This window comes from Bufo gargarizans, chromosome 9, assembly GCF_014858855.1.
Source record: "Bufo gargarizans isolate SCDJY-AF-19 chromosome 9, ASM1485885v1, whole genome shotgun sequence".
NCBI lineage: Eukaryota > Metazoa > Chordata > Amphibia > Anura > Bufonidae > Bufo > Bufo gargarizans.
Window position 1 is genome coordinate 63,926,992 of NC_058088.1, and position 27,023 is coordinate 63,954,014.

General features: G+C 39.4%; 1 protein-coding gene across 3 annotated transcripts in view; it reads right to left on the reverse strand.

Moving 5' to 3' along the window:
- FGF13 (fibroblast growth factor 13) overlaps nucleotides 1-27,023 on the reverse strand; it is a 409,233-nt gene that overhangs the window by 154,127 nt on the left and 228,083 nt on the right. The window lies entirely within an intron of this gene.

Consider the following 27,023-nt stretch of genomic DNA (forward strand, 5'->3'; position numbering starts at 1 on the left):
TAATACTTTCTTAGATAATATGTGATAAGCTATTGCCACTGCAAACATCAACCCTAAAAGTTTTAAGAAAAATAGAAGAAAATAAAAGAAGGGGAGCAATGTGGAAAAATATTACTGCGTGAAAAAGTAAGGAGGACAGTCAGGGAAGATACTGGGACCAAGAAGCAGGACTATTTTGGGTGTTTATGAAAAAATATCTGCATACCAATGTGTGCTTTCTTACCTGTTGTCTCGGTTTGAGATATCCTGAGATGAGTGGTGCAAAATGACCAGCTTTTATTGTTTTAGTCTAAAGTTGATCAAAACAGACGATTTCAACCGAATCAGTCATTCGTTGAGTGAAAATCAGCAATAAATTATCTTTTTAGCTGATCAATGCTGGACCATTATCATCTGAAAATAAGTCATCCGTATTTAATATTTTAACCAGTTGAACTTTCAAAGAAAGATTGTTAAAGAACAAAATATCTTTCTTTGAAAGATCAAAGATCTTCCAGAAAGATCTCTCAACCATCTTCCGGTTTCATTGGACATGTGTGGCCATGGTGACAGCCAATATGGAACAAAATATGTATGGCAGTGCCTGTGAGAAGAATGTTCACCAGATGATTGTTTAACTGCTGCTCAACCATCAACCTAGTTCTATCTAATGTGTATGGCCACCTTAAAGGGGTTCTGCAGTTTGTTTAAACTGATGATCTATCCTCTGGATAGATCATCAGCATCTGATCGGCGGGGGTCCGGCCGGGACCCCTGCCGATCAGCTGTTTAAGAAGGCAGAGGTGCTCCAGCAGCTCCCCGGCCTTCTCACTGTTTACCGCAGGCCCAGTGACGTCACGACTAGTATCAACTGGCCTGGGCGCGGCTAAGTTCCATTCCAGTGAACAGAGCTTAGCTGCGCCCAGGCCAGTTGATACTAGTCGTGACATCACTTAGCCTGCGGTAAACAGCGAGAAGGCCGCGGCGCTACTGCCAGCACCACTGCCTTCTCAAATAGCTGATCGGTGGGGGTCTCTGGGGTCAGACCTCAGCCTATCAGATGCTGATGATCTATCCAGAAAATAGATTATCAGTTTAAACAAACTGCAGAACCCCTTTAAAGTTTGTCATCTTGCACCACTCATCTTGAGATATCACTACCCAAGAGAAAAGATTAAGAAGGACACATCTGTAGATATTATCTTGTTAGTACTTCTGCCCAAAGCCCATCTACCCCTTGGCTATTTGATAAGTGTTCCACCCAGTGTATTTTATAATATTGTACTATGTAGTATATTTACAGTGAAAGCAGCCATTTTGTGGAGTGACCTAGTATTCTTCACAATGTGTCCTGGTTGTTAACGAATATATCACTATAACTAGTGAACTGCTGTGCATACCATCTGAAAATGTCCTATGTGTTGCCATATGATGCTTTGTACAGCACCACATTGTAAAGGTAGGTTCATGTTCAATGAAATCTAAGCTATTTGGAAGTGCAGTATGGCTCAAATGGCCATATGAAAGTTGTACGGAGGTGTAATATGGATTGGTGCTTGAGCCCTAAGTATCATAACCTAAAAAGTCAGGTCCATAAAAACGTACTATGCCCAATTAATTGTATGCTTAATGGTGAAATCAAAAAATGGCTGCAATTCACTGCGTAGGCGATACGTTTGAAAACACATGGAATATATATTCATATCTATCTGAGATGGATGGAGGGAATATTCTATGGGACATTTACATGAGTTTATATGTGAATCATATATTGTATTTTGCCTTTTGAGGGGGGAATAACAAAAAATAAATAAAAATAAAATAAAAATAGTTCAGAACCATTGATAATGCATCTCAAGAAAGACAACATAAATATCTTTTAAGAAAATGTAATAAGCATGCACTTGAAACAGAAACTTGTGAAACTAAAGAAATACCAACATAATATAAATGGCGTGATCAACATCGATAAAATAAATTTGTTAACTTTAACAGAAGCATGCAAAATGACAACAGTGATCAATCCAACATATTGATGTGCTCTTCTTCACTCTCAAAGTTTTTAGTAAAATCATGTATTTTCTTCTAATCCACTTATAACTCCAGTTATTAAATATTTATTGCACGGGTCACTGCCTCCTGGAAGATCAACACACTCATCCACTGCCGCTGTGCTCATGACAGTAGTCTGGGAAAGTATCATATACAGTATATAACCACAGTAAATATAATAAAAACATGATCGAATCCTATCCTTGCTATGTGTTTCCTACTCGATCATAAAATGTATCTATTTTTTTTATAAACCTTTGTGCTAATTTTAGAAATGTATGTCATCAAATCTAAACGATCTCGCATGTGTTGCCTGGATAGATGTTGCATATGAATTGTTTATAGCCACCAGCTACGTTTTAGACACGGGGATAATGCGGTAATAAAGAGCAGACAGAAGGCTAGTGCGCAGGGAAGATGTGTAGGTGCTATTATGTCTAGCGGAGAGAGTAAATTGATGACACAACCATGCAGCATAAGGCAATCATGAATACTAGGCTGTTTTGTCTGCAGACTGTGAGATCTCCTTATGTTCAGGAAACAAATTTAGATTTTAGCTGCACAATCCAACAATAGAATTTTGTGAGTTTGCATACATACTTGAAATACATAATAGAAAATGCATTGCATCATGGACACACATACCATAGGGGCAGACCATGCGGCTACTCTGTGGCCCCTTGAGAGAAGGGACTCACGCCATGTGTTCATACATAATCCCCCTCTCCAAAAATACTACAAACGAGTCTGGGAAATTACTCCAAGGATCATAGAAAGAAGAAGGGTCAAAAAAGCCCTCCCTTCAGAGGTGATTACAGATGTGGCCTTGCCTTAGTTTTAATTTGGTTAAGAATCTCAATTCCTCATGAGACAAATTGAATACAATATCACGACCTTCTAGGAAAACCCTTGACAGGTTGCAATTCACATTACAACCACTGGGTGGCCACACGTAGACATGTATGGCTTATGCTATACGACAGAGCGTCACAAAATCATGTTTTTTCTTAAGGTTTATCATCTGAAACCACACCACAGGATATGATGAGCTAAGAGCAAAGGTAAAGAAGGGATTATCTGTAGGTATGTGGTGGTGTTAACCAGAAGGGGGCTGCATTTTGATCGTTTCAGTAAAGCCCCTCAAACCTTGTAACCACTGTAATGAATTATATGAAAATCAGGTTAAAAGCTAAATGTAAATGCTACTTTTGAGAATTGCATACATAAATGCTTTAGACCTTACACCTATTTATGTTTCCAGTTAGGCTTTGTGTCCCAGAGATGGAGAAAGGTCCTAGGATTCATGTACTCCAAGGTCACATACAAAGAAGATGATGCCTAGTAGTTTTTTCCATCCCTGCATATTTGTTCATTCCAGAGATTCACGTTGCAAGAGGACAGCAAATGCAATCAGAGTTAATATCTAACATGGTACACAATCAGGGAATATAAATGGTAGCATAATGACTAGTGTTGAGCAAATTGAGCTTCGGATCATAGATCCAAAGTCGATCAATTCAAAACTTTGTTTTAATGCTGTACGGAGACTTCGGTGACAACGAATTTCCCTCACCGGAGCCCATACATTTGAATGCTGTGCGTAGAAGAATCGCCGTACAGCATTCAAACAAAGTTTTGAATGAATCGACTTCAGATCTTCACTCAACACTAATAATGATGTTGCGGTAAGTCTTTTGTTTTGTATCCGTTGGTCTTGTTTTGAAAATGACTTTGATGAAATCTGGGGTTGCTTACTTCCTCTAGATGCTACATCTTCTTCTCAAGCTCCAAAAACATAATGATTTCATGGCTTATGCCATTCATTCTCTGTGCCGAACTGCAGAATATATTGGTGCTATTTGAACAGGAATTGACAAAATAGTGCTTTAAAATTGTCTCTCAGCAGATAAACTACTGGAAACACTAAAACACGATTGAAAACCATGGACATTAACCAGTGGGCCAATGTGAATTGGACACGTCATTTGCTCACATAGTACAGATGTAGCAGACGTTAAAGTAATTCCTGGTGCAATAATATACAAGCTTATCAGGCTGGATTAAATTAATGTTCAAAACTTGTTACACTGTCTGCTTAACCCGTTTACCCACTGATGTTGGTGCTTGCAAGATCTTAACTTCTACATAGAGAAGTGCAGGTCCATCACAGAGACAGCATTACTCCGAGGGCGATTTCTCAAAACATTTTTAAAGGAGTTGTTGCATCCAATATGGTTTCTGCTTTTATATTCTAATGTATATCTGAAAGAGAGTGGTGGAATCTGGTGGCTCTAGGAAAAGCCTACACTTTTCATTGTACTAGTTTGAAAAACCTCTTTACACAGCTTGAAAAGGGTTATCCCTGACTTTTTAAACCTCCCCTTCTGAGCAGGACCTGTGAAGGAAACTTTACTTACCTGCTCCCTGCTGCTTGGTTCTGGCTCTGTGGCTATCTTCACTGCACTTGTGCTCAAGAACCAAACTTCCTGCAGGAACGGTGTCAAGTGTGCCTCTGCAGCCAAGATCTGGCTTCAGTGGTGACATGTCCCCAAGTGGCACATCACTGCTGGGTCATGTGTCACTTATGGACAATGTTGAGACCGGTTATTGGCTGCAGTGGTGCATGTGACTCGGACTGTGCAGGAAGTGCAGTGACCCACGGAGCCAGAACTTTCCTTCATGTGTCACACCTGGCAAACTTAAAAAAAAATGTGGACAACCGTTTTAAAGTTGTATCTAGCTTTAAAAAATATAGTTATCCTGTGACTTTATGAAAATTCTACCAATGTTATCATCAGTGTAACAGATCTGATTGTCTTACTTTATCATTCATATCTGCACTAGAACAAAACAGTCTCCGTTCGATAAATTAGTCTTGTATGGCATCATGACATTTGAGGAAGGAAGAAACAGAATTAGAGACCGTAGGGGGAGACATCTCTCATAGTTCCAAGTTATGGCAGGGAAGGCAACAACTGCCAGCTAGAACTGCCCGGCAGCTGGGGAAGTTTGCATATCTTAGTTGACGTGATATATAAGTGAAGCTATTTTCAGAGTTTTATAGATAGTGGACTGTTTTATGGTCACTCAGTACATTTATGAACATGGGGTCCCAAAAACATGTTATATGGCTAATGATTTCTCTAAGGACTCCTACATATAGAAGTATTAGGGCTCTGTAAAAGCTCCATATAACCATACCACAACACCCTTAGAATCCTAAGGGACTACACTGCATTTAATGCAGAGGCAGAGTTATGGAAAACAGCTTAGTGGTACCATAAAGAAAACATTCAATAAAATTGTTTGACCTCTGGGACAACTATTGATCCAGAGAATGAAGGGGGGTGCAGAAGTACCAGTGCAGGGAACATAACTTGAATGGGCCAGCTCCATTTCCTTGCACAGTGGTGCTCCCGGCCACCTGGATGAGAAATGCTACCCCAGTGCTGTGACCCCTTCATTCTCCAGATCCATGGAGATCCCAGAGGTAGGAGTTCCATCGACGATTTAGCGATTGCAAACTGGGGACATAGCGGTTTATAAATTGCTCATTATCCATATTGTTTTTTTAAATGAATGCTAAGGTAACATACAGTGCCTTGACCTTTTTGTGTTTTGGTGCCTCACAACCTGGAATTAACATGGATTGTTGGAGGATTTGCATCATTTAATTTACAGAACATACCCACAACTTTGAAGATTTTTTATTTATTTTTTTAATTGTGAAGCAAACAACAAATAGGACAAAATAACAGAAAAAAGTCAATATGCATAACTATTCACCCCCCTAAAGTCAATACTTAGTAGAGCCACCTTTTGCGGCATTCACAGCTCCAAGCTTTGGATAAGTCTCTATGAGCTTGCCACATCTTACCACTGGGATTTTTGCCCATTCCTCCTTGCAAAACTGCTCAAGCATGATAGATTTGACGGTCCTTCTGGGGATTATCAAAGATTTGGATATTTTTTTTATAACCTAACACTGACTTGTACTTATCAACACCATTGTCCCTTACTTGTTTGGAGAGTTCCTTGGTCTTCATGGCAGTGTTTGGTTAGTGATGCCTCTTGCTTAAGTGTTGCAGCCTCTGGGGCCTTTCAAAAAGTTGTGTATATGTAATGACAGATCATGTGACACTTAGATTGCACACAGGTGGGTATCATTTCACTAATTATGTGACTTCTCAAGGTAATTGGTTGCACCAGAGCTTTTTATGGTCTTCCTAACAAAGGGGGTGAATACATACGCACATGCCAATTTTCTGTTTTCTATTTCTAAACAATAGTTTTATTTATATATTTTTCTCATTTCTCATTTCACCAACGACTATTGTGTTCTGATCCATCACATAAAATTCCGATTGACAAAACATTGAACTTAAAGCTGTAATGTAACAAAACACAAAAAAAGTCAAGGGGGTGAATACTTTTGCAAGGCACTGTATGGTAGTAATAATATAATTTAATATAAATGTATGAATCATAGTATTAGTAAGAGTAAATGGTAAATAGATATTACGATTGTAGCAAATAGTTACCATCACATTGATAGTTATTATATTGACAGTTATTCTTTGCTTTCCCACTTGTTAAGCCTAGAGGGCGCCAGTACTTCATGATTTACGTTTTATGACAAATCCTCTAGGATAGGGTTTTTAGTAAATGATGTCACATATCTTTAGAATTGTCAAGAATCCTACTTATAACAAGATTTGCACAAGAACAAGGAAATTGAAAAAAATACTAACATACATTTAATGTGATAGCAGGCACATAAAATGCAAATTATTGTTGTATAAACTGGGTGAAGATGTGCTTACCAGCGCGGGGAGGTATGCAATATATGACCGTGAATCATTATTAGCAGTTACCATTCAATTTTCATTAAAATGTTATTAAAATAAGTATTTAAAGGGAACCTGTCACCATGAAAATGCAGGTAGCAGGTTATAGAACAGGATAAGCTGAGAAGATTGATATGTGAAAGAGTCAGTATTACCTGTATCTTATTCATTGACATTCTTGCTCTTGCTATGCTTAGGAGTTCTGTGGCAAGTCTTATAAATGACAGAGAGATTGCTGGCAATCACTAATTCTGACTTCTAAGCCCAGAATGAGCAGAGAGTTAAATGAAAATATGAAAAGTCATACTTTATTGTTTCCCACACAACTACATCTCGATCCACTCAGCTCCTCCTGCTCTATAACATGTGGCATTTTTATTGTAACTTGTTCCCTTGAAAGAATTTCCCTGTTAGTGTCTATAACTTATCCCTTATGGGGTGAAAATATTTCTATGAGGTTCTGTTTCTCAACAGGTGATCAGCTATGAAGGTCAACTCAAAAACTCAATGGCAGATAGAAAAAGAGATGCCCACGGCTTGCTCAACATTAATGAAGCCATCTACCACCAAAAAGGGATCATTTATGGACCATTTGTTAAATTAAAAACAAAATAAAAAGTTTGACAGTGCTTTGTGTTTTTTAACCTGCTGTTTGTTAACACCTGCTGCCATCCGTTTACCCATAGCCATATATGTCACTGTCACTTTACTTTTTACAAATTCTGTCTTAAAGAAATGGAAAGGGGTTGGATACAGTCCTAGGAGACTTCAGAGAGTCATACACAACTTTTCAGGGCATTTGGGGCACTTTTGATTTAGGTTGAATCAATACTGACCTGAATCGATCTTGATGACCGATTTGTTAGAATCGGTCCCAAAAAGAATGTCAAGAAATTAATTAATCTGTAATTTTAAAGCAATTACTATAGCAATGGGATGAGGCATTCATAGCCCAAGCTTGCATTGTGTCACAATTTTTACAATTTAACCTAAAAAATATCCCAGTCTGGCAGTTGAAGCGTAATATTCTTTCATGAACTGGACCTGATTCAACTATCTGCCATAAATTAGACAAATTGATTAGTATGCACAGGCTACAAAACATATAGTACATATACACCCAAAAACAATGTGTTGGGCACTATAAATTAATAAGACGCTAACAAAAAACCTACTCAGTGTACATAAATACACCTATACCAAAATAAACTGAGACTAAACAGATTTTACATTAAAAAAAAATATATTTTTATTGTAAATACAAGTTACATAGATAAAAAAGAGACATGATACATCAGATAAAAACAGTGGACTACACCTGAGGAGGTATTGAAGAAAAGTACAGAAAAACATGTAGGCAGGCCCAATTTAAATATGGCACCCAGCATAGTACTAAAGTGCAAATGCATATATCTAGTCAAGTTGTTCCTCCATATCAAATAGCAACAATAAGGTAAATAGAACTACTTGAATCATACAGATAAATATGCCAGGGAACATACATATGGAGAGCCTGGACCCTGTATACGAATACAACACTAAGTGTTTACCTCTTACCTAAAATCACATTGGTATCACATATCCATAATAGGGAAATCCACCTCAGGAGAGCGATGTACCCCAACGCGCATTTCGGCGATGCCTTCCTCTGGGGGTGCAGCTCTCCTTGTGAATGTGTTCCTTTTAAAATGTCCAGCTCACTGTAGAGTAATGTAATCATGCAAAAGCGTGTTAATGGACGGGAGGGCCAATCCCGCCCACGTGACACGCCCAGATATGTGATGGCCGGCCACGCGCCCGCCCGTGCCACGATCAGGTAATCATCCCCACAGGAAGGTCCTTAAGCCATAATACACTGATGAAAGTATACCTGAGAATAGGGTTACCTACAGGAGACTCTATAGGACAAATGGTGGAACAATAATGTGGCAAACCCACATACAATAAATACATGATTATACAGAGAATGTATAAGAGTTAATTTAAGTGAGTGATGATTATAGAGACATGATGAAATAATAAAAATGAGTGAAAAGCGCATAATGAAAAAAATATATAATAAATACATGATTATACAAAAAATATAGTAGAGTGCAAATAAATAAGTAAAAAACACATATAGTGAATACTGTGAAATCAATTGGCAAAGGTGATCAACTGCAAAACCATATAATAATTGTGAAAACACAATGTGTATTGTGGAAAAATTAAAAAATTAAAAAATTAAAAATAGAAAAAAAGCACATCCACAAGGAGAGCTGCACCCCCAGAGGAAGGCATTGCCGAAACGCGCGTCGGGGTACGTGGCTCTCCTGTGGTGGATTTCCCTATTATGGGTAAGTGATACCAATGTGATTTTAGGTATGAGGTAAACACTTAGTGTATTTGTATACACACTTGATGTTATTACTGGGTCCAGGCTCTCCATATGTATGTCCCCAGCATATTTATCTATATGATTCAAGTAGTTCTATTCACCTTACTGGCGTGTTGCTATTTGATATGGAGGAACAACTTGACTAGATATATGCACTTGCACTTTAGTACTATGCTGGGCGCCATATATAAATTGGGTCTGCCTACATGATTTTCTGTATTCCCTCTACACGTACACTTTGTCAATACCTCCTCAGGTGTAGTCCACTATTTTTATCCGATGTATCATGTCTCTCTTTTATCTATGTAATTTGTATTTACAATAAAATATATATTTTGTGATGTAAAGCCTGTTTAGTCTCAGTTTATTTTGGTATAGGCATAAATCAGACAAAGTACAGCACACTCTTCTCATCTAAATGGCAAGGCATGACATATAGCTCGTAATTATTCACAGGAAAATGAAGTATTGACTGATCCTACTGAAATGGAATAAAACCTGCCGTATATATAAAGCTACGAGTTCTCAGTTAGAAGAGGCATAGAGCTCTTCTTAAAATCAGTTTCCATCCTGTCTGCTCCTGGCTCTTATGAATCTGAAATTTTAATATCCCTGTGGCCTTTGAATCCTTCTAATACTACTTACAGCAAGCTCTTGTATTCCTCTCATCTACTAAATCCTACATTTTACTGCAAACTTCCTGTAATTTCCACATTTTTTAACGTTTGCCTCCTATTGTCCATTCTGACATCCTACTAAATTTTCTCCACCGGCCTCAGAGAAGACAGTGTTTTTGGACAGGTGGACATAATAAAATAACTATAGTTCTAATATAATGGGGTTCTCACTTTTCATGACGGAATACTATCCGGATCGCTAACCTGATGTTTTATTTCTTCTGGACATTTTAGCCAAATATCAGGGACAGACAAAATTTTCTTTTATGGACACAATAGAAAACCAGACACCGGAAAAAAGTAATCTATTTTTGCAGACAGACCAGAATTATGGATAATTGTCAATTATGAATGCAATAGATAAACTGTGTACATTCATCATATAAGGGCAATGGTTTACATTCACAACAATTAGATGAAAACAGTTTCAAAAGCGTTAAAAAAAAATACAATAAATAAATGTAAAAATTAGATACTCTAATATATATGTATATGTATAATGCATACTCTCTTTCTCTCTCTCTCTCTCTCTCTCTCTCTCTCTCTCTCTCTCTCTCTCTATATATATATATATATATAGATGCACCTGCATTATTATATGCACTAAAGGGAGTGCTGCCTGAATCTCTTTATGGATATATATATATATATATATATATATACAGACGTGGACAAAATTGTTGGTACCCTTTGGTCAATGAAAGAAAAAGTCACAATGGTCACAGAAATAACTTTAATCTGACAAAAGTAATAATAAATTAAAATTCTATAAATGTTAACCAATGAAAGTCAGACATTGTTTTTCAACCATGCTTCAACAGAATTATGTAAAAAAATAAACTCATGAAACAGGCATGGACAAAAATGATGGTACCCCTAGAAAACACAGAACATAATGTGACCAAAGGGACATGTTAATTCAAGGTGTGTCCACTAATTAGCATCACAGGTGTCTACAACCTTGTAATCAGCCATTGGGCCTATATATATGGCTCCAGGTAATCACTGTGTTGTTTGGTGATATGGTGTGTACCACACTCGACATGGACCAGAGGAAGCAAAGGAAAGAGCTGTCTCAAGAGATCAGAAAGAAAATTATAGACAAGCATGTTAAAGGTAAAGGCTATAAGACCATCTCCAAGCAACTAGATGTTCCTGTGAGTACAGTTGCACATATTATTCATAAGTTTAAGATCCATGGGACTGTAGCCAACCTCCCTGGACGTGGCCGCAGGAGGAAAATTGATGACAAATCTAAGAGACGGATAATCCGAATGGTAACAAAAGAGCCTAGAAAGACTTCTAAAGAGATTCAAGGTGAACTTCATGCTCAAGGAACATCAGTGTCAGATCGCACCATCCGTCGTTGTTTGAGCCAAAGTGGACTACATGGGAGACGACCAAGGAGGACACCATTGTTGAAAACGAATCATAAAAAAGCAAGACTGGAATATGCCAAACTACATGTTGACAAGCCACAAAGCTTCTGGGAGAATGTCCTGTGGACAGATGAGACAAAAATCGAAGTTTTTGCCAAGGCACATCAGCTGTATGTTCACAGACGAAAAAATGAAGCATATCAAGAAAAGAACACTGTCCCTACTGTGAAACATGGAGGAGGCTCTGTTATGTTCTGGGGCTGCTTTGCTGCGTCTGGCACAGGGTGTCTTGAATCTGTGCAGGGTACAATGAAATCTCAAGACTATCAAGGAATTCTAGAGAGAAATGTACTAGCCAGTGTCAGAAAGCTTGGTCTCAGTCGCAGGTCATGGGTCTTGCAACAGGACAATGACCCAAAACACACCGCTAAAAACACCCAAGAATGGCTAAGAGGAAAAAATTGGACTATTCTAAAGTGGCCTTCTATGAGCCCTGACCTCAATCCTATTGAGCATCTTTGGAAGGAGCTGAAACATGCAGTCTGGAAAAGGCACCCTTCAAACCGGACACAACTGGAGCAGTTTGCTCATGAGGAGTGGGCCAAAATACCTGCTGAGAGGTGCAGATGTCTCATTGACAGTTACAGGAAGCGTTTGATTGCAGTGATTGCCTCAAAAGGTTGCGCAACAAAATATTAAGTTAGGGGTACCATCATTTTTGTCCATGCCTGTTTCATGAGTTTATTTTTTTACATAATTCTGTTGAAGCATGGTTGAAAAACAATGTCTGACTTTCATTGGTTAACATTTATAGAATTTTAATTTATTATTACTTTTGTCAGATTAAAGTTATTTCTGTGACCATTGTGACTTTTTCTTTCATTGACCAAAGGGTACCAACAATTTTGTCCACGTCTGTATATATATACAGGTCCTACTAAAAATATTAGCATATTGTGATAAAGTTCATTATTTTCTGTAATGTACTGATAAACATTAGACTTTCATATATTTTAGATTCATTACACACAACTGAAGTAGTTCAAGCCTTTTATTGTTTTAATATTGATGATTTTGGCATACAGCTCATGAAAACCCAAATTTCCTATCTCAAAAAATTAGCACATTTCATCCGACCAAAGTGTTTTTAATACAAAAAAAGTCAACCTTCAAATAATTATGTTCAGTTATGAACTCAATACTTGGTCGGGAATCCTTTTGCAGAAATCACTGCTTCAATGCGGCGTGGCATGGAGGCAATCAGCCTGTGGCACTGCTAAGGTGTTATGGAGGCCCAGGATGCTTCGATAGCGGCCTTAAGCTCATCCAGAGTGTTGGGTCTTGTGTCTCTCCACTTTCTCTTCCCAATATCCCACAGATTCTCTATGGGGTTCAGGTCAGGAGAGTTGGCAGGCCAATTGAGCACAGTAACACCATGGTCAGTAAACCATTTACCAGTGGTTTGGGCACTGTGAGCAGGTGCCAGGTCGTGCTGAAAAATGAAATCTTCATCTCCATAAAGCTTTTCAGCAGATGGAAGCATGAAGTGCTCCAAAATCTCCTGATAGCTAGCTGCATTGACCCTGCCCTTGATAAAACACAGTGGACCAACACCAGCAGCTGACATGGCACCCCAGACCATCACTGACTGTGGGTACTTGACACTAGACTTCAGGCATTTTGGCATTTCCCTCTCCCCAGTCTTCCTCCAGACTCTGGCACCTTGATTTCCGAATGACATGCAAAATTTGCTTTCATCCGAAAAAAGTACTTTGGACCACTGAGCAACAGTCCAGTGCTGCTTCTCTGTAGCTCAGGTCAGGTGCTTCTGCCGCTGTTTCTGACCTGGGGAATGCGGCACCTGTAGCCCATTTCCTGCACACGCCTGTACACGGTGGCTCTGGATGGTTCTACTCCAGACTCAGTCCACTGCTTCCGCAGGTCCCCCAAGGTCTGGAATCGGTCCTTCTTCACAATCTTCCTCAGGGTCCGGTCACCTCTTCTCGTTGTGCAGCGTTTTCTGCCACACTTTTTCCTTCCCACAGACTTCCCACTGAGGTGCCTTGTTAGAGCACTCTTGGAACAGCCTATTCGTTCTGAAATTTCTTTCTGTGTTTTACCCTCTTGCTTGAGGGTGTCAATGATGGCCTTCTGGACAGCATTCAGGTCGGCAGTCTTACCCATGATTGCGGTTTTGAGTAATGAACCAGGCTGGCAGTTTTTAAAAGCCCCAGGAATCTTTTGCAGGTGTTTAGAGTTAATTAGTTGATTCAGATGATTAGGTTAATAGCTCGTTTAGAGAACCTTTTCATGATATGCTAATTTTTTTAGATAGGAATTTTGGGTTTTCATGAGCTGTATGCCAAAATCATCAATATTAAAGGGCTTCTGTCACCCCACAAAAGTCATATATTTTTTTTAACTAGTTACATTCCTTATAGCGCGATATATGAGAATATAATGTTGTTACTTACTTTCATGCGGCCGTTTCTTGAGAAAACGAAGTTTTATAATATGCAAATCCGGTCTCTACCAGCAAGTAGGGCGTCTACTTGCTGGTAGCCGCAGCAGAAAACCACCCCCTCGTCGTGTTGATTGACAGGGCCAGCCGTGATCGCCTCATCCAGCCGGCCCTGTCAGTATTTAAAAAATCGCGCGCCTCTGTTCATTCGGCGCAGGCGCTCTGAGATGAGGAGGCTCGTCTCCTCAGAACTCCCTCAGTGCGCCTGCGCCGATGACATCGCCGAAAGAGAAGACGTCATCGGCGCAGGCGCACTGAGGGAGTTCTGAGGAGACGAGCCTCCTCATCTCAGAGCGCCTGCGCCGAATGAACAGAGGCGCGCGATTTTTGAAATACTGACAGGGCCGGCCGGAGGAGGAGATCACGGCTGGCCCTGTCAATCAACACGACGAGGGGGCGGTTTTCTGCTGCGGCTCCCAGCAAGTAGACGCCCTACTTGCTGGTAGAGACCGGATTTGCATATTATAAAACTTTGTTTTCTCAAGAAACGGCCGCATGAAAGTAAGTGACAAGATTATATTCTCCTATATCGCGCTATAAGGAATGTAACTATCCCCAAAAAAAAAAAAAGACTTTTGTGGGGTGACAGAAGCCCTTTAAAAGCAATAAAAGGCTTGAACTACTTCAGTTGGTGTGTAATGAATCTAAAATATATGAAAGTCTAATGTTTATCAGTACATTACAGAAAATAATGAACTTTATCACAATATGCTAATTTTTTTAGAAGGACCTGTATATATAAAACACTATCTCTAATCTTAAGTTTATTTTATTGCATTTTTTAAAAGGTTTTTTAATTGCCTTTCAGTGGAGCAGATTTCATTTCAGGTTACATCTTTATTCTTCCTCTGAATGTTTGGGTTATTTAATTTGTGATGTACATGATAACAATAATAAGATGGATCTGCTTGACATACATCCCCTGATGGAAGGACATTCATTTTCCCTTCCTTCCCCATGCACTTTTCACCCTATGCAATTTAATTTACTCCATTTAATTTTCTTCTGGACGTGAGAAGGAAGTATAGGTGACATGAATTATATGAGCACTTAACCTTAGGAACACAGCCTACTGCTTTATTTGCCCTTAACACTGCAAAGACATGTAAACATTCAGATGTGGAGTCTATAAAATTAAATCTATGATAGTACAGACAATGGGGGGAATTTACCAAGCCTGACACTTTATACTCTTATCTTAATCCAAAGTATTTTGGAGAAGAATAAACCAAATTTATAAGGAGGCTAGAAAAACAAAATCTATGTATGCAATGTGCAGGTTTAAGTTTTTGCTTAAAAGAAGCATTCCAAACAAAAAGTTTTATTTTCTGTCCCCTGTGTCATGTGATCAACACGCTGACCGTCCAACGGCTTCTTATGTATAGATAGGAAGTCATTTTTTCGATTCATTTCTATAGGACTCACCTTGAGGCTCTCATAGAGACTTCCTGTCCACACATGAGACACTGTGCCGGTTGGAGAGTCAGAGTGTTGATCACATGACAAAGTTGACAATCATAAGAAAGTGGATAACTTACAGATACAGTCAGCAGTAAAAAGATCGCCTTCACTAGTAGTTACATCATGTACCTTTCTAACAGGACATAGAATAAAACGTTCTGGTAGTGCTACTTGCAGTGACAAGAAAAAGCATAAAACAAAAAAAAATATTGCACATATTTTGTGGATAGCACCCTGGCCCATTCATCTCTATGGGGCATGCACACATCAGTATTTTTTTGCAGATCCTTGTGGCTGTTCTGAAAAGTATAGAATGTGTCCTATTCTTGCCCGTATTGCAGACAAGAATAGTTTTTTTTATTGATGGGAGTGAGAAAAATGTGGAGGTCACACGGAAGTTATCCATATTTTGAGGATCCGTTGTTTGCTGGTAATGGGGTTTATTAATTTCCCCCTAATGTTTTTGTGTTTATGAAAATTAGACTTGTGTTTATTATTAATTGCATATTAATTATACAAAATGTGTAACTAATCATTTAACACGGGGAAGAAAAAAAAACTATATCACTATACCATACGAAAACCTAATAATAATATCAACTAATTATAATGACTACAAATAATAACTGGTGTGAAAATATCCACTTTACATACAATATTACAGAAGACACTATTGATAGAAAGAAGTCTATAACATAGGGTCATCCATCTATACCTCTGATTCACCCACATTAACAGTTTATTTTCTGTCATAGTCCACTAACAATGTAAAATGGCATGGACTCAACGATCTAGACTGGGACTCACAGCATTGTAAAGCAAACTATGAGAATAGGGAAACCTCATTCCTTCTGTACGAAAGCAAAGTGGTCAGGTTTTTTGTAAGAAATGTAGAGTTGCATGCAGCTTTTTCCCACATAGGATAGACTGACATCCCAGTTAGGGCTCATGCACACAAACGTATTTTCTTTCCATGTCCGTTCCGTTTTTTTTGCAGACTGTATGCGGAATCATTCATTTCAATGGGTTCGCAAAAAAAACTGAAGTTATTCGGTGTGCTTTCTGTTTCTTTATGTCCGTATTTTCGTTCCGCAAAAAAATAGAACATGTCCTATTATTTTCCGCATAATGGATAAGGAAAGTACTGTTCTATTAGGGGCCAGCTGTTCCTTTCCACAAAATACGGAATGCACACGGATGTCATGCGTATTTTTTGCAGATCACAAAATACATATGGTCATGTGCATGAGCCCTTATCCTGAAATTTGACTGCAACTTATGGAAGAAGTAAAGTTACAAAAGCGTATCATTTTGTAATAATGACCAATAATAACTAAAAAGTTGCAACAAAAAAGACAGAAACCTATACCATGTAAGAAAAAGTTGTATAAGAAAATATAATACAAATACATAAAGGGCCATTTTATGTCTCATAGATTGCTTCTATTTTAAAATGTTAAAATTATACATCTATTGTAGTGTTGATCACGAATATTCGAATTGCAAAGTTTAATCGCGAATATCGGCACTTCGAGAATTCGCGAATATTTCGAATTAAGCAAAATATATTCGTAATTGCGAATATTCGATTTTTGTAAAAATACGAGTTCATGCGAATTTTTATGCGAAAATTTGTATGTGAATATTATGCGGATTTTCGCAATCAAGAAAATAATGCCTGGAGATCATGAATTCGCGAATTCTCGAATATATGGCGAATATTCGCCCAAATATTCGCAAAATATCACAAATTCGAATATTGCCCCTGCCGCTCATCACTAATCTATTGTACAATTATAAACTTGTACATATAGTAACATAGTACATAAGGCCGAAAAAAAGACATTTGTCCATCCAGTTCGGCCTGTTATCCTGCAAGTTGATCCAGAGGAAGGCAAAAAAAAAACTGTGAGGTAGAAGCCAATTTTTCTCACTTTAGGGGAATAAAAAATTCCTTCCCGACTCCAAACAGGCAATCAGAATAACTCCCTGGATCAACGACCCCTCTCTAGTAGCTATAGCCTGTAATATTATTACGCTCCAGAAATACATCCAGGCCCCTCTTGAATTCCTTTATTGTACTCACCATCACCACCTCCTCAGGCAGAGAGTTCCATAGTCTCACTGCTCTTACCGTATATGTAGAAAGTTATAAAAACATGAATGCTCATAATATTGCAAAGTGTAAAGCAGTTATCTTCCTGAGCATTTCAAATATGGGGCCTTAAGATGACAAAAGCACAGCATGCCAAAATAGAACTGGTATAACAGTAATTCCGAGGATACGGCTCTTTCCTATGCTTCTTATTAATTCACTAATATAGTGTTGTTGCCTTGTACTGTATGTTTTCCTATATCAATCGAAACTGACTGATGGCCTTTCCTGTCTAATGCATAATTTTTTATTCTAGTATAATATACCTCGATATGATTTGACATACCATGTCTAATAGATTCAGCAGAGGCAAAAGGGCAAGCCTAAGGTTAAAAATACCAAGGCCCCTGGTAGGAAACAAGCATGATTACAAAATGTTATATTTGACTTAAAATGACATTGAAGTCATTAATAAAGTTAAATCTAAATGTTTGTATGTACAAAAATACTATATGAGGAATGCATCAGAAAATCTTGGCATGGTCACTACTGTTAGCGGAAGGGTGGAGTCCACTCCAGATGTTCCACAGTGGAAAAACTACTGCACATCTACAGAATCTTATCCACTTCATAGCTACTGCAAAACACTGCAGAATTATCCACATGAAATTCCATTGCAGGAAATTTGCAGCAAATATGCCACCCATGGCCTTAATCTGAGGGTTTTCCTGTTATACTGTAGTAAGTTATGTATCTAGGATATACTGGGACCCCCACTGATCATCAGAATCACAGAGCAGCACTGCTTCCCAGTTTTTCTCTGCACCCCCGACCACCCCTGGTCAACCACTTGATTGTTGCTTTAATGGGATTTCGTTGCAGATCTCTACAGTGCCACCATGAAGGGTCTGAGAAGTAAAACCCGTACTGATAATAATGTTATGCCATACCCTAGTGATAGGCAATGGAAAGAGTCCTTCAAAATTCTCAACCCAAAACTAAAACGTGATGTAAATTCAAGATAATTATGTAGAGATGGGGCACATTTTCAAAACATCTCATCTCCATTGATTGCACAAAATGAAGATTCGCTGGGAATCTCTACACCTTACACTTCTAGCTTGACTTTTTTACTTTGTGAAACAGTAACTTAATGGTATGATAGGCATGGAGATCCAACTGCTCTTGCAACCTCTGAAATATATTCCTATACCACTGGATACATAATGATGATTAAAACACAAGGTAATAGTGATAGGGACAGAATTATGTTAATTGTAAAAATCTGATTCTGCATTTGGGAAGTCATAGACAGGGTCTCATGTAGCTCATAAACAACCACTTTGGCTGCAATGCTTCTGTTCCTAGAAGCTCATCTCCTGGGCCCAGTTACAAGCCTGCAAAGTACTCCAACTTTCCACAAACAATACTGTATTGGAACACGTATGGTAGATGAGGTGCACTATTGTAGAGGTCCTATGAGAAGAAAGCGGACAAGCATTGGGTCATTATTTTTTTAAATAAGGTGAAAGTCTGGTGGCATGAGCCAGCACCACAAGTAAGCTCCATTTTAAATTCTTCTGCTCTCCTATGTATTTGCCCCCAATGTTATTTCAGCTTATGAAAAGGTGATATTCATAGGAAAGTCCTTCTATGGTATTAAAAAATCTGTTGCTTTAGAAACAAATGATAATCATCACGCTCAGTGAATGCGGCAACTTGGCCATGTTCTCATGTTTTGTTAACAACCAAATCAGATGACTTTTCTACAGGCTGACGCACATAGAATGAAGTAAAACTGCACCATCTGGTTAGCAATTTCTTAGCAGACGTAGATGTAAACAGTTGAGATAGCGGAGATGCTCAAGCCTAACACCAGACTGTTCTCATGCTTTGCACTATTACGATCCTTCCCCTCTTTACATAGCTCAGTTATTATGCTTGACATTATGTCTTATGCATTTTTACAGGGAAAGCTCTTAAAAATATCCCTTAGCAGTTTAAAATGAAAATATCCTCAAGCTAAAGCTATCTAACTCGCTCGGATATACTTTTGACTGGTTTAAAAATATTCCAGTAAATCTATTCCGTTTTTTAATTTTAGCTAATGTCTGAAACTGTTGAAGCAGCGTATTTCTGGAATATACTGCCTTTATTAACATCTAAAAGAAATACACAGTTCAGGAATAAATGGTACAATAGTTTTAAAGCGCATGTGGCACTGGCAGACAGTAGAGTCAGCATTGCTGATTCAATAATAATATAACAATATTTTTAGAATTAACAGGGGGCCTATTGATAGGCTTCATAAAGATGTAAAGACACTGCCATCAGTTGCATAGATTTTCATAATTAGCTGTTATGAGTGAAGGAGTAAAGGTTTGGGGCACACTGGACATAGACCCCACAGGGAAATTTCCTGGTAAGCCGATACACATGGGGCAGTGTCCAGTAAGCCTGTAAAGTTACTTCAGACTCCAGGAATGTGGCCAGTTACCAGGTACCTCTTACCAACTACATTACAAAGAATTAAAGGGAAAGAACAATCTTGCTACAAAAAGATTTTCACCCAAAATCAGGGTTTCAAGGATTTCAAAGCTCAAGATTCAACAAGTTCAGTGTTTTTACTGGAAATATTGGCGATGGGGAATAAAAGCATAAAATATATTGCAACAACATTGACTACAGTGGCTTGTTGTAGTTACATTTAGAAATAAGTCATTGGACCTGGTATTCAGTTTATCATAAGCAGCTGTTGCTTGTAATCCTTTATTAAAGGTCCTAAGTGGCCTCCTCCTGTGTGACAATCTTATCTCAAATGCCAATGAGATGACAAAATCTTGGCATATATATCTGCATGTTGCTTAATGCTGACCTGAATATATAAATCAACTTACAGATTAGACCCACATATTTATACAGGTATCAGAAGATATACATATATATATATATATATATACACACACACACACACACACACACACAGTTAGGTCCATAAATATTGGGACATCAGCACAATTCTAAAATGTTTGGCTCTATACACCACCACAATGGATTTACATCCAAATCAGGTGAACGGTGTAGGAATTACAACAGTTTGCATTTGTGCCTCCCACTTGTTAACCCCTTAGGGACCCATGACGTATCGGTACGGCATGTTTCCCGAATCCTTAAGGACCCATGACGTACCGGTACGTCATGGCTTTAATTCGCGATTCCGGCGCCGCGGGGGTTAATCGGAACGGGATGCCGGCTGAAATCATTCAGCCGGCATCCCGTAACAACGCAGGGGGGGGTCATTTGACCCCCCCGTATAGACGATCGCAGAAAACCGCAGGTCCATTCAGACCTGCGGTTTTCTGCGTTTCCGGTCCATTCGGGTGTGCTGTGACCCGATGAACCGGAAAAAGACTGCGATCGGTGGCGTAATTTTACACCACCAATCGCAGTCCGAGGATTTGAGGAGGCGGTGCTGGCCCTGGTGCTGAACACTGCTGTCCAGGGTGCTGATTGGTGCAGGGGAGAGAGGCGCGAGATTCAAACTTCCTGCGCTCCTCTCTCCCCTCCTCTTCCTGTCCAGCACCCTGACCGTGCAGCATCGTCCAGCACCAGCTCCTGTGTCCCCCTAATCGGCATCCATCACCCTCCTGCACCCATCGCCACTCAGGTAGGTTAGGGTCAGTGAGGGAGAGGCACCATTAGGAAGGGAAAGAAGGGAAAAGTTAGTTAGGAAAAAAAAAAAAAAAAAAGAACTTTTACACAAAACTTTTTTGATCCATCTATCAGACCCCAGAGCCCCCCCTGCCACTTGCCCCCCCCTACCAGCCCCTCCAGGTACCTATCCCCAGGGGTGAGACCCGTGCCCTTACCAGTGGAAACCTGTTGCTGGTCAGGTATAAGGACAAGAGGGATGTCCTTATGCTGTCCACAATCCACGGTAACAGCACCACCCCAGTCCCTGTGCGAGGTACCGCGGCAACGGTCCTCAAGCCCGATTGTATCGTCGACTACAATCGGTATATGGGAGGAGTTGATCTCTCTGATCAAGTCCTCACGCCATATAATGCCATGCGCAAAACCCGGGCATGGTACAAAAAAGTTACGGTCTACATGGTGCAGGTTGCCATGTACAACTCTTTTGTACTATCCCGAAGCGCTGGCAGCACAGGGACATTCCTCCAATTCTATGAGGCAGTCCTCAAAGACCTGATCTTTTCGGACCGGGAAAGAGCAGGCCGGAGTACCTCGGGAACTGGAGGCGCCCGGATCGTCCCTGGCCAACACTTTCCAGGTGTGGTCCCCCATACTGGAAAGAAGGGACGAACCCAAAAAAGATGCAGAGTGTGTCACAAGAGGGGGATACGGAAGGACACCACCACTCAATGTGACACGTGCCCCGATCATCCGGGCCTCTGCGTTATCGATTGCTTCAGGGAGTATCACACTTCCATGGAGTACTAAATTTTTATAATCCCCAACAGTCCACTAGAGAACATAAAACACTATGGCTCTTAGACTTTGGAGACACAGAAACAATTTTTTTTCCCCAAAAAAATATTAGTTTTAGAGCAGGCATCCTCAAACTGCGGCCCTCCAGATGTTGTAAAACTATAACTCCCAGCATGCCCAGACAACCTACAGCCATCAGCAGGGCATGGTGGGAATTGTAGTTTTACAACATCTGGAGGGCCGCAGTTTTTAGGATGCCTGCTTAGTGTCTCCAAAGTCTGAGAGCCATACATATTGGGCATCGTCGCGTGCGTAAAAGTCGTCGCTATAAAAATAACATTTGACCAAACGCCTCGAATGAACGGTGTTAAAAATATAAAACAAAAACGGTGCCAAAACACCCATTTTTGGGCAAAATTTCAATTTGAATCCCTTTTGCCGGTAATAAAGCAAGGGTTAACAGCCAAACAAAACTCAATATTTATGGCCCTGATTCTGTAGTTTGCAGAAACACCCCATATGTGGTCGTAAATGGCTATATAGCCGCACGGCAGGGCATAGAACGAAGGGAACTCCATACGGTTTCTGGAAGGCAGATTTTGATGGACAGTTTTTTTTTTTGACACCATGTCCCATTAGAAGCCCCCCCTGATGTAGCCTAGACTAGAAACTCCAAAAAAGTGACCCCATCTAAGAAACTACACCCCTCAAGGTATTCAAAAGTTACTTTACAAACTATGTTAACCCTTTAGGTGTTCCACAAAACTAAATAGCGAATGTAGAACATTTTTAGAATTAATTTTTTTGTTACATTGCCTCAAAAAAGAGTAATATAGAGCAACCAAAAATCATATTTACCCCTAAAATAGTCCCAAAACAACAACCACCTTATCCCGTAGTTTCCTAGATGGGGTCACTTTTATGGAGTTTCTACTCTAGGGGTGCATCAGGGGGCTTGAAAGGGTACATGGTGTAAATAAACCAGTCCAGCAAAATCTGCCTTCCAAAAACCATATGACGTTCCCCTCCTTCTATGTCCTGCCGTTTGGCCAAACAGTAGTTTACGACCACATATGGGGTGTTTCTGCAAACTACAGAATCAGGGCAACCCATTTTGAGTTTTGTTTGGCAGTTAACCCTTGTTTTACTCCTGGAAAAAATTGATTATATTGGAAAATTTTCCAAAAAATAGAAATTTCTAAATTGTTTCTCCATCTGCCATTAACTCTTGTGGAACACCTAAAGGGTTAACAAAGTTTGTAAACCCAGTTTTGAATACCTTGAGGGGTGTACTTTCTTAGATGGAGTCACTTTTTTGAAATTTCTATTCTAGGGGTGCAACAGGGGGCTTCAAATGGGACATGGTATAAACAAAACCAGTCCTGCAAAATCTGCCTTCCAAAACCCATATGGTGTTCCCCTCCTTCTATGTCCTCCCGTTTGGCCAAACAGTAGTTTACGACCACATATGGGGTGTTTCTGCAAACTACAGAATCAGGGCAACCCATTTTGAGTTTTGTTTGGCAGTTAACCCTTGTTTTACTCCTGGAAAAAATTGATTATATTGGAAAATTTTCCAAAAAATAGAAATTTCTAAATTGTTTCTCCATCTGCCATTAACTCTTGTGGAACACCTAAAGGGTTAACAAAGTTTGTAAACCCAGTTTTGAATACCTTGAGGGGTGTACTTTCTTAGATGGAGTCACTTTTTTGAAATTTCTATTCTAGGGGTGCAACAGGGGGCTTCAAATGGGACATGGTATAAACAAAACCAGTCCTGCAAAATCTGCCTTCCAAAACCCATATGGTGTTCCCCTCCTTCTATGTCCTCCCGTTTGGCCAAACAGTAGTTTACGACCACATATGGGGTGTTTCTGCAAACTACAGAATCAGGGCAACCCATTTTGAGTTTTGTTTGGCAGTTAACCCTTGTCTTACTCCTGGAAAAAATTGATTATATTGGAAAATTTTCCAAAAAATAGAAATTTCTAAATTGTTTCTCCATCTGCCATTAACTCTTGTGGAACACCTAAAGGGTTAACAAAGTTTGTAAACCCAGTTTTGAATACCTTGAGGGGTGTACTTTCTTAGATGGAGTCACTTTTTTGAAATTTCTATTCTAGGGGTGCAACAGGGGGCTTCAAATGGGACATGGTATAAACAAAACCAGTCCTGCAAAATCTGCCTTCCAAAACCCATATGGTGTTCCCCTCCTTCTATGTCCTGCCGTTTGGCCAAACAGTAGTTTACGACCACATATGGGGTGTTTCTGCAAACTACAGAATCAGGGCAACCCATTTTGAGTTTTGTTTGGCAGTTAACCCTTGTTTTACTCCTGGAAAAAATTGATTATATTGGAAAATTTTCCCAAAAATAGAAATTTCTAAATTGTTTCTCCATCTGCCATTAACTCTTGTGGAAGACCTAAAGGGTTAATAAAGTTTGAAAAAACTGTTTTGAATACCTTGAGGGGTGTAGTTTCTAGAATGGGGTCATTTTTGGGAGGTTTCTATTATCTAAGCCTCACAATATGACTGCAAACCTGAACTGGTCCATAAAAAGTGGGATTTTGAAGATTTCTGAAAAATTTCAAAATTTGCTTCTAAACTTCTAAGCCTTGTAACATCCCCAAAAAATAAAATATCATTCCCAAAATGCTACACACATGAAGTAGACATATGGGGAATGTAAAGCCATCACAATTTTTGGGGGTATTACTATGTATTACAGAAGTAGAGAAACTGAAACTTTGAAATTTGCTAATTTTTCAAAAAAAATTGTAAAAATTTTATTTTTTTGTGCAAAAAAATTAACTTTTTTGACCCAATTTTAGCAGTGTCATGAAGTACAATATGTGACGAAAAAACAATCTCAGAACGGCCTGGGTAAGTCAAAGCGTTTTAAAGTTATGAGCACTTAAAGGGACACTGGTCAGATTTGCAAAAAATGGCCAAGTCCTTAAGGTGAAATAGGGCTGAGTCCTTAAGGGGTTAAGGGACCAAAAGTAATGGGACAGAATAATAATCATAAATCAAACTTTCACTTTTTAATACTTGATTGCAAATCCTTTGCAGTCAATTACAGCCTGAAATCTGGAATGCATAGACATCACCAGATGCTGGGTTTCATCCATGGTGATGCTCTGCCAGACCTCTACTGCAACTGTCTTCAGTTCCTGCTTGTTCTTGGGGCATTTTCCCTTCAGTTTTGTCTTCAGCAAGTGAAATGCATGCTCAATCGGATTCAGGTCAGGTGATTGACTTAGCCATTGCATAACATTCCACTTCTTTCCCTTAAAAAATTATTTGGTTGCTTTTGCAGTATGCTTTGGGTCATTGTCCATCTGTGAAGCGCCGTCTAATGAGTTCTGAAGCATTTGGCTGAATATGAGCAGATAATATTGCCCGAAACACTTCAGAATTCATCCTGCTGCTTTTGTCAGCAGTCACATCATCAATAAATACAAGACAACAGGTTCAATTGGCAGCCATACATGCCTGCGCATGACACTACCACCACCACGCTTCACTGATGAGGTGGTATGCTTAGAATCATGAGCAGTTCCTTTCCTTCTCCATACTCTTCTCTTCCCATCACTTTGGTACAAGTTGATCTTGGTCTCATATGTCCATAGGATGTTGTTCCAGAACTGTGAAGGCTTTTTTAGATGTTGTTTTGCAAACTCTAATCTGGTCTTACCGGGCTCACCAATAGTTTACATCTTGTGGTGAACCCTCTGTATTCACTCTGGTGAAGTCTTCTCTTGATTGCTGACTTTGACACACACACACACACCTACTTCCTGGAGAGTTTTCTTGATCTGGCCAAATGTTGTGAAGGGTGTTTTCTTCACCAAGGAAAGAATTCATCCGTCATCCACAACAGTTGTTTTCTGTGGTCTTCCTGGTCTTTTGGTGTTGCTGAGCTCACCAGTGCGTTCCTTCTTTTTAAGAATGTTCCAAACTGTTGTTTTGACCACGCCTAATGTTTTTGCCATCTCTTTGATGGGTTTGTTATGTTTTTTTCAGCCTAATGATGGCTTGCGTCACTGATAGTGACAGCTCTTTGGATCTCATCTTGAGAGTTGACAGCAACAGATTCCAAATGCAAATACCACACTTGAAATGAACTCTGGACCTTTTATCTACTCATTGTAATTGGGATAATGAGGCAATAACACACACCTGGCCATGGAACAGCTGAGAAGCTAATTGTCCCATTACTTTGGGTCCCTTAACAAATGGGAGGCACATATGCAAACTGTTGTAATTCCTACACCGTTCACCTGACTTGGATGTAAATACCCTCAAACTAAAGCTGACAGTCTGTAGTTAAAGCACACCTAGTTTGTTTAATTTTGAATCCATTGTGGTGGTGTATAGAGCCAAACATTTTAGAATTGTGTTGATGGCCCAATATTTATGGATCTGACTGTATATGTCACAGTGTTCTGATCTCTGTATAAGAATATAATTGGATCTAATCTGTAAGTTGAATTATATATTCAAGTCAGCCTTAAGCAGCATGCAGATATAATGTATATGCCAAGATTTTGTCATGTCATTGGCATATACTATATACACTGCCTATCCCCCAAAAAAGTCGCCACCTGGATTTAACTCAGCAAATAGTTATGAGCCTCCTATTGGATAATTACTGCATGGGCGATTATCTTTCAGCTGGCAATAAGTTATTTAACCCCAACCATGTTATTTAAACATCCATGTCGAAAGACACATCTCCTGGTCGTGGAAAAGATGTTAGTCTGTTTGAGAAGGGTCAAATCATTGGCATGCATCAAGCAGAGAAAACATCTAAGGAGATTGCAGAAACTACTAAAATTGGGTTAAAGGGAATCTGTCACCTGGTTTTATCATTTTAAGCTGTCACCATTGCCATGTTAAAGAAACTACCTTATTTCCTGCAGTGGTCTTCTTTCTTCATTTTGTGTTGTCATTTTGATAAAAAAAAGCTCTTTTTCTGTTATGCAAATGAACCTTCAAGGTGCCCAGAGGGGCGTTTTTTTTTAATCTATGGAGCCCAGTAACACCCCCCTGCAGTGTCCAGCCCGCCTTAATTTGAATCCCAAGCACGCCTCCTGATTAAGAAATATCCTCCCACAGCTGAGGCAAACAGCGCCGCCCCATCCGCTATGTCATCTTTAACCTTCCAGATACACCCCGTTA